This window comes from Diadema antillarum, unplaced genomic scaffold (assembly GCF_040938485.1).
Source record: "Diadema antillarum isolate AM-2024a unplaced genomic scaffold, OU_Dant_1.0 seq00000693_RagTag, whole genome shotgun sequence".
Classification (NCBI taxonomy): Eukaryota; Metazoa; Echinodermata; class Echinoidea; order Diadematoida; family Diadematidae; genus Diadema; species Diadema antillarum.
The window spans coordinates 377,205-386,996 of NW_027271598.1; the positions used below are offsets into that span (position 1 = coordinate 377,205).

General features: G+C 38.4%; 1 non-coding gene across 1 annotated transcript; it reads left to right on the forward strand.

Moving 5' to 3' along the window:
* Positions 1-8,745: 8,745 nt before the first annotated feature.
* Positions 8,746-8,819, forward strand: Trnaa-agc (transfer RNA alanine (anticodon AGC)). Its single transcript has one exon. It is a non-coding gene; the product is annotated as a tRNA-Ala (tRNA).
* Positions 8,820-9,792: the final 973 nt, after the last annotated feature.

Consider the following 9,792-nt stretch of genomic DNA (forward strand, 5'->3'; position numbering starts at 1 on the left):
TTGCTTTTCTGATTTTGATAATTCCCCTTTATCATATGCCTCATTCAGAGCAGCTACGACCATTTGCCCCAGAACCGGCAAAAAATTGAGATAAACTCACTGTGAAACCATCGTTTCCAGGAGCTTTATTACATTTCATTTCTTTTAAAACCATAAAACATTCATGGTTTCACGCATACACACACACACACACACACAGACATACACACATTGCTTTTAACATTACCGTACTGTATTTAATCGCAACCAATGAGTACAGCTTAATCATTACGACGGAAAACTGCAGGCAATAATTATGGTAAAGAAACATACTTTCACACGTTGCTGTATTTTTCTTTTCCTTGAAGCAAAATGATAAGGTCTATTTGGTTTTTGGGTACGATCTGATCATGTGTTTCTAGTGATCATGAGTAAAAGAACGCTCCACTTTTATTTTATTCTTCCACTAAGTAAAATACTGATCAGAGTAGCTCATTCAACAAGTTATGACACATTCAATCTTGTTCAATACGCATGTACATTGATGAGATGACGCAGTAATATGTACGAGTCAACTAGAGCCAGTACTAAAGCCAGTATAACTGAAGGCGGTTTTGCCACAAGATTAATAGGTCAGATACTGTACCTTAAATTGAACTTATGATCAACACGAACGTATATGTCTTGCTCAAACTCAACATCAATTGTATGGGCTGAGAGTCCTATATATCCAAAGGAAGTGGACATATTTTTGGCTGTGGATAGCTCCTCTTCTTGATCCAATTGTATGAAGGCAAAATCTAGAACAAAAGAAAACAAGGCAACGCCATATCTACCATATTACAGCTTCTGTATTCATTTATCCATTACAAAATTTATTGATGCAAAGACAGTTGTACAAAAATACTTAATACATTATGACTTATACTTATCATTAAGATATAAGTTTGTTTTTTAATAAATTTCTATTGAAAAAATGTGATGAAAACCTGTGAAAAAATAAAGTTTTTTCTTGGCTCGTGTACTAATGTCATCACCTCCTCCATTACAGGTATGCACATTTCAAAGTAACTCCAAATTCATCATTTTTGGGGGGGTTTCGCCCTTTTAGGACCAAAAAGAAATGTAATTTAAAAAAGGTATAAACACAGTGGTTGATTTAAAAAGAAAAGTGATATTTTACTTAACTTGTATTATTTACTTGACAAGCTTTTCTGCAAAGATTGAGACACCATTTTAATTAAACATTTGTATTAATAATTGGCATGATTTATATAGTGCCAAATCCACTCTGTGGAGTGCTCTAGGCGCGGAAGAGAAAGTAAAGGAAATAAAGATCATACAACATTCAAAATAATGAATAAACAAAAGGAGTTCTCAAACAAAACAGTTTTTAGACTGCTTTTAAAGGAATCTGATGAAGAACAATTTTTATGGGTGAAGGTTAAGTTATTCAATAAGGTTGGAGCAGCATGGCCAAAGGCACGTGTGCCCCATATTGTAGTGAATCTTGGAATTATAAGAGAACTGGATTAGATAGGCCTACCCATCCGTTAGATCTGCAAATCTCGATTTACTTTTTTTTTTTAGGTCTGAGTGTGTCACGAGCATGGTATCTCAGAAAAGGGCAGCAAGCATAACATTATGATATGCATTTTTTTTAATGGAATGAAGTCATTCCATAGTTTCTCTGTTTTTATTCACAAAATTATGTTGTCTTCTATACCATCAAACAAATAAGAAACTTTATACATGTTTCGCACTGGTGTTTTTAATTCTCACTAACCGACAATGCACGCGTAGCTGAAGTTCTCGTCACATGGAAACCATTCTTCCACGCTTGTTTCTACGTCGAATGCTTGACACTCTCCGAGAGATTCCTCAAAGGCACCTGTCCACCAAAGCCCTTCAACGATCTGACAACAATTTAAAGTAGTTTAAACCAGATGCCAACATTCTTATAGAGAGTGATACTGTCAAAGTGTCAGAGTATTATAGTTCGCATAAACATAGATCTAATCGCCTAATGAAAATATTTACCTACCAAAGAAAAGCTAATTAAAATGTATAAACCGTATTCGTAAATAATGATGTATACATAAGGACAAGGATATTCTTTAATGATTGGTAGCTAGAGAGGCTTACCAGAATATTAAGGTTTGCTTTACAGTTCTTGTGCAAAATGGTTATCTTATATTATGTTATATTATATAATATATTATATTATCATTTTATTTTATTTAGTATTATATTATATCTGACCGTGCACCACAAAACAAACAAAAAGTCGCACACCTTGATTTCACGTGAGGGCTCAAGAAAGGTGAAATGGGTCAACGGGGTCAATCTTGAGTTTTTTATATTTTCTGAAAGAGCTATCCTTCTTCTACATTATGCCTTAATTTGAGATCTTAACATGAATGAGAAAGTGTGTTTTCAGCAGTTTTTCTACAACCTTTTTTTTTTGGGGGGGGGGGAGAGTAGAATGGTCAGCTACTTTTTAGATGCCCCTTTTCATTTCTTGAAATCCCTAACACACTCTTCAATTTCAAGTCTATTAACTTTTGAAAGGCTAATGCTACTGTTTTGAAAGTTGATATTAATCAAGAACAGAATGTGTTGATAGAACATGCTTAATTTCAGCATACTCTGATAATCCCTTCCTTGTTGTTGCTCCGGTGGTTTGCATCCTGTGTTTTGTCCCTTTCATCGCTCAGCCAGCACAGCTTGGTAAAGATTAAACGCTTGAATAGACTCCGCCTTTTTTCTCGGTTCACACCTTTCCAGAGTGTGTGATTTCTTTCAAGTATTTAGATAGGTGAGGGGAGTCCCTCTGAATTGAGTTATGTATCATTTTAAAACTAAGAGTCTACTCTTTCAGAATCTGCCCATAACAAAAAATCCATGTCTGGCGACTTTTTGCTTGTTCTGTGATGCAGGGTCACATATTATTTTACATTATATGATATGACATTATATTATATTATTATATGGCAGGAATACCATGGTGTCCCAATGGAGTTCATCTTCAGTCGCAATTCTACCGCCATTCCTCAACAAACAGTCTGCGGACACACTGTCAAACGAGCCCTGTCCTTGATACATGCACCGACCTTCCCCATCCTCACTTTCGTCTTGTGATGTCAATACAGACAAATTCTTCTCAGAACATATATCTGTGATATTTGATACCAACATAAAGGAAACAAATAAAGAATAAGTTACATAATGAAAAATGTCATTGTTGAATGCCCTGAGTGTTCTGCACATGTTTGATATCATTATAACAGTGCTCTAAAAAAACTATTTGAAATCTCCATCACGTGATACTCTTTGACTCTAATAGTTGTGAAACATAGAACAGAGAAAAGTAAGCTATACATGAACATTAAAGAAGGTTTCGAGCAACTTTACGACATTATAGATATGTGTGAGTCGACAACGGCGTAGCCAGGATTTAATTTTAGGGGGGCGGTTAGTCTGCGAGGGAGCGAAGCGACCGAGCCCGAGCGAGCGGAGCGAGCGAGGGGGGGGGGGGAGGGTGTGGGAGGGGGTGTCCCCCCTCCCACGGTAAGAACTTTTTGCATATGGATGTTGCAAATGGTGCAGTTTGATGCATGTTTTTACGCGTTTTATCGACGTGAAACAGTCCCACTTGTTTAAGGTAACAGTATATTTTAGTGTAGATTATTATTGAACAATTTGCCTATAAAATGGTATAATTTAAATACACTTCTTGTATTAATTCTGTTCACTGAATACCATGAACGCGACTGAACCCGAGCGAGCGGAGCGAGCGAGGGGCGAGGGGAGGGTGTGGGAGGGGGGTGTCCCCCTCCCACGGTAAGAACTTTTTGCATTTTGATGTTGCAAATGGTGCATTTTGATGCATGTTTTTGCGCGTTTTATCGACGTGAAACAGTTCCACTTGTTTAAGGTAGCAGTATATTTTAGTGTAGGTTAAATTGTTATTGAACAATTTGCCTATAAAATGGTATGATTTTAAATACACTTCTTTTATTAATTCTGTTCACTGAATATCATGGACGCGACTGAACCCAAGCGGAGCAAGCGAGCGAGGGGCGAGGGGAGGGGGTGGGAGGGGGTGTCCCCCTCCCACGGTAAGAACTTTTTGCATTTTGATGTTGCAAATGGTGCAATTTGATGCATTTTTTTGCGCGTTTTATCGACGTGAAACAGTCCCACTTGTTTAAGGTAGCAGTATATTTTAGTGTAGATTATTATTGAACAATTTGCCTATAAAATGGTATAATTTAAATACACTTCTTGTATTAATTCTGTTCACTGAATATCATGAACGCGACTGAACCCGAGCGAGCGGAACAAGCGAGGGGGGAGGCATTGGGGAGGGTGTGGGAGGGGGTGTCCCCCTCCCACGTTAAGAACTTTTTGCATTTTGATGTTGCAAATGGTGCAATTTGATGCATGTTTTTGCGCGTTTTATCGACGTGAAACAGTCCCACTTGTTTAAGGTAGCAGGATATTTTAGTGTAGATTATTATTGAACAATTTGCCTATAAAATGGTATCATTTAAATACACTAGTCTTCTTGTATTAATTCTTGCACTGAATATCATGAACACTGTCTGTTCAGCAATAAAACAGAAAAAGCACAAGGGTGTAGATAGGGGCATATCCCCTCCCAGACGAAGGTGATTTTGCGTTTTCAGACCTGAAATTCAGCGATCTGGTGCACATTTTTGGTGCAATGCTTTTTCATCGAAGTGTTAAAAGTGTGAATTTAGCTCTTATTCCGAATGTGCACCATCTGTGCGTATGTATAAAGTCTAGAGCTTAGGGGAAGGGGGATTCCCCCTCCCGCTCGCGGAGCTTTTGCGTTTTTAGAATTGAAATAAAGCGATCTGGGTATAGCCACAGTCTACTTCTTTGCATGGCGGGGGGGGGGGGGGGAGCAGGGAGAAGGCGTGGGCGAGTGTTATCTCCACCCTTCCCTTCCGATGGAGCTTTTAACTTTTTAAGGTTGAAATTGAGATATCTCGTATACGCATATTTGATGGAATCAACATTCGGAAAATCACTAAAAAAAAAAAAAAACTGATGGGGGGGGGGACTGAGGGAGGAAAGGGTCGATTAAAAGGGGAAATTCCCCTTATGAGGGAACCTTCAGTTTTCGGAATGTAAGTCTTGTGGACTCAGAATTATTCAGAATTTTTTGTAAATCTAAAAAGTGTACTTAGCTAGGGAAAGAGGCACAGAGGGGGAGGGTTTGGGAGGGGGATACCCCCTCCCAAGCACGAGAAATTTTGCATATTTTGAACTGAAATTCAACGATCTGGTGCACACTTTGAGTGAACTATTCAAAAAAATATCTTATTTGATGAAAGGTTGCAAAGGAGACCCGCTTCATGTGCATGCATACAGTATACACGCATTTTTTTTCCGCCTCCCAAATCCCCGGTCCAAATCTTAGGGGGGGCGACCGCCCCCATCGCCCCCCCCCCCCCTGGCTACGCCAGTGTGAGTCGATGCATAAACATGGCAAAACTCTGTTGAACTAGTCAGGTATTTTAGTCACAAAATAGATTATCAAACCTAAACGTCAACATATTTTTTTTGAATAATTATAATATAGACAGAGACGTCAAAATACTTTACTTCCTTAGAATTTCAACAGTAATATTTAGTTTGTTTTATGGAGAAATGAGTTGATTTTGTCGTCCCTTTGTTCATATTCAGCTAAACTAGAAGAAGTCACACTTCTTGCTAATACCTCCTGTTCTGAAAATCCCATGATGGTGCTCCTTAAAATGTAGTTGTAGTATTCTGGTTGAGCAATTTGTCATGCTGGTAAAACTTCCTCGTTGTTAAGGTCACAAAAAATCATTTACAGGTGATTACACTGCTTGATTGTGTGTGTGTTTTTTGATTTTTTTTTTTAATTTGAATTTTCTGATATAAGTTTTGTTTGTAGTATTATGATATTATTTTGTAAATTTAGAATTGGGGGTTGAGAAGGGTTGAAGCAGTTTTTTATTGAAGTTGAAGTAATTTATCTAGGGTTATAAAGAATTGATATATTGTATATGTATTGTGTAATAGATTTGTAGGGTGTGGTTTGTTTTCATTGTGCTTATCATAGACGTAATTATGTAGTTGTGATGTAAACTATGTGAACTGTTACGATCATTTTGCTGCAATGTAATGCCAGTGGAAGCCAAATTTCTTTGTCTGACATAGACCAATAAAGAATGAATGAATGAATGAATGATTAAAGTTCACTTTACCTTTACACTGTTGCCCTTCGAGAAGATAGTATCCATGAGGGCAAGAACAATAGAACGATCCAGCCGTATTTACGCAATCATGTGAACAGTTCTGTATCAAGGGGTCCAGACATTCATTAATGTCTGTATGTGAAAAAAAAATCCACAATAACAAAAAGATACTGATGGAGGCAAGCCTGCGGATTTTAAGTCTTATTTCAGCACATATTAAAATTGTGATCAATGACGGGCTCATTTACAAGGTACATTTTTCTATAAATCTTTGTACAAATAAAGTCATTAGTTGGTAGCATTATTAGTAAACATTAGCGACGCTACAGAAATAATTTCGTTTAAAAGAGGTTACAGTAAAAACTGCCCAAACTGATAAGGCTTTTATGGATAACAATACATGCTGATGTGTTTGCTGATGACACGTGAAACCAGCGTGAAACATCAAAGTGGCAATCGCCATGTGCTATGAAATTATTATTATGCAACGGCACATCAGCTGAAGTGAGCGGACACAATTTTTCCATGTAGGGGTTGAGCGGAGATGGTAGCATCCAAACCTGCTTGGCATAGAGCATGATACGGTGAGGTCTGTGTGCAGTTGTCTGAAGAGATGCCATAGCAAATGTTCGAAGTCAGAAATCCACACTGGTAGTTGGTGAAATTCGTCGACCCGTGAAACAAGTCCTGATCTGCAGGTACATTATCCAGCCAGTACCACCTATGTAATGACATGTATTTCGATCTGTTTATCCCTTTCTTAATGAGTGCAACAATTTCAATGGTGCCTGCAGCGCTATTTTCCGCCCCTCTCTTTCTTTCTTTCTCTCTCCCTCTCTCTCTTTCTTTAAGAATGCATTGCCTAACACATGCAGTTCCTGCGCCCAGCGCGCTCATTCTATGTTCTAATAGGATCTTCTGTGTTGAACTCCGACTTTACATGTCCCAAAATTGCGTTAGTATTTTTTTCAAGAATTGTCAGCAATTATTTGGAAATGATGATTATGTTCATCGTATACAGCCTCGAAAATGGTTTCCTACTTCAAAGTGACAATGTTTCGATCGCATGATAAAAAAGGAAGTAACTGACAAAATGCCCGTGCACGGCTTGGAGAAATACATTGTTAATTAGAACAAATGTCCATTAAACTCCGCGGCTCTTTCAGGGTCCACAGATCATCAGAACCAAAATAATGATCTTCCGCTTATTAAGTTATTATGACATTGTTTGACGGATATTTATGCAGTTCACATAAAGTCGGATGGTCCCACCACCGGAGAACCAACTTATTATCACTAAAAACTGAATAAATGCGGTTATCCAATATGACTCTCAAACATCGGAGTTCCCCAACTTTCACCGAGAGAAACAATGTGCAACTTAAGGTGCCGTTTCTGCCATCCAACCATAGTGCCGGAAGTGCACAAGTCCTTATCGAAAACATGAGGCCAGCTTTACCTTGCACTCTCGTTTAAAGCCCAAGTTTTTTTTACCATGGTCCAAGGGCAGGAATAGTCTCAAAGAGGAAGTTACAATGCTTGAATTATAGTTCCTAATTAGGAATGTTTCCAAATAATACTCCTCACGTAGAATAAAGAAGAAGCATTTCATTGTAGATCAATACAAATGGAAAATCATTATGTTACATAACGTGTCAGCTACGGAAAGGAAACAACTGACACGTGTTCGTACGTTTGTTTACAAGATATTATATATATTTATGAAAATACATATGACCCCTAACAACAACAGGATCATAAAGTCGCTGACAGCTGAGCCGAGAAAATCGAGTTTGAAGTCGCATCATCAAAATTGGTCAAAATGATTGAATTTCTGTTTTTGTCATAATTTTGTAGTCTAATGTTTTGTCTATCATCTGCTGAAATTTTGAAGCTAAATGAACTGAGAAAAGGCAAGAAATCAGCGTTTTTCTGGCCCATGATTTTTCGATTTTCAACGTAACAGAAACGTGTCAGGAGATTTGGATTTAGCGCCGCAGCTAGACTCCGCCCCTAGCAACGAGGGAGTGATCTTATTGGTCATTCATGGCAACCTGATTACTGATTGGTCGTGCGTAGACCGCGGGCTTTAAGCTTGAATGAAAATCGCGGATGTCGCTAGGAGGATACCTTCTATTGTCTGGGGGTGAAAACTGTCTCGCCTCCGGCCCCTTGATCATGATAGCGTCGGAAGGAAAACTTTGAAGGCGTTTTTCTCGAAACTGTGATTTCCACAACCACTTGACATGCCCTAATAAATTCATCGATATCTCCGCAACCGAGTACTTTTATGAGTTGTGCTATATACGGAATTAAAGGAGAAGAGTAAGGGAATAATGTCATGCCATTTTCAGAAAATTTTCCTGCCCCGACTTTCGGATCCTTTTGTTGTAGCGGGACATATATAAATACAGTGAAAACTTTGAGCAAAGAGCACACATACACACACTGTAGCTTCCGAGCACACGAGCAAAGAGAATTAAGGGTTTGGGACGAACACCGAACTAGGGCTTTCAATAGCTCAGTCGGTAGAGCACCGGTCTAGCAATCCGGAGGTCTCGGGATCGAATCCCGATGAAAACCCATTTTCTTTGCTCAATGTTTTCACTGTTTATTATTCGTTTCTGGTCAGTTTTCCCTTCTTTGTTTCAATATATATATATATATATATATATATATATATATATATATATAATTATATATATACTTATCTAACTTTCCCATAGTCGATACAATTCTAAAATCCCTTGCACCCGAGTCTTACCCTTCACTGAATTTCAGACCAATTCTCACTGGATCACGTGTTGTGAGGCTGGTTAACGACAACTCTTTGGCGAACCATTGCTGATTAGAGGTCTTTAGGTACGCCAGGTGACTGCCCGGCAGCGCGGCCTGGCACTCTGCGCCGGGGTCCGCGGCGGCACCGATCAGACGGTAGCATTGATTATTGAAGTGCGTGCTAGCAAAAGGACATTTTCCTGTGCAAAAAGGGAAGATTGTGAAGGAATTAGGAGAGAGGAAGAGGTGGTAACTTGGCTTTGGCGCTGAACAAAATGGTGTATGCCATTATGGAACGTAATATCCGTCCAATTTGGCTAGAAGTGTGACATCATCATTTCTATTATTAAGAGGTACTGTTGGTTCAGCAGGGTTTGTGTATTAAAGTTGAAAAATTTTCCTCTTGAATGATGTTGAATTGAAAATTTCAGTCTGGGAAACTTTTGACCACGCAACCACTAATCAATATTCGGAATCTCTAAACTGCAATAACAACAACAACAACAACAAATAATAATAATTATTAGGAGGTAATAACCGTCTTGAGCAATATCTAAATTCAACGAATCATAATAATCTTATCTTAACTTACATTGTACAACCCCCATTGATTTTGATGATGATTTCAAGTAACGCTTAAGTTAGCGCTACAGGGCTTATATGGAAACTTTCACATACCTCGTAGCTTGGACATTTCCGACCCAGGAAAAAACAAAAGTAAAATGACATACACTGCGTATCAAACTGCATCCATGCTTCCAAACTTCGACGAGAGATA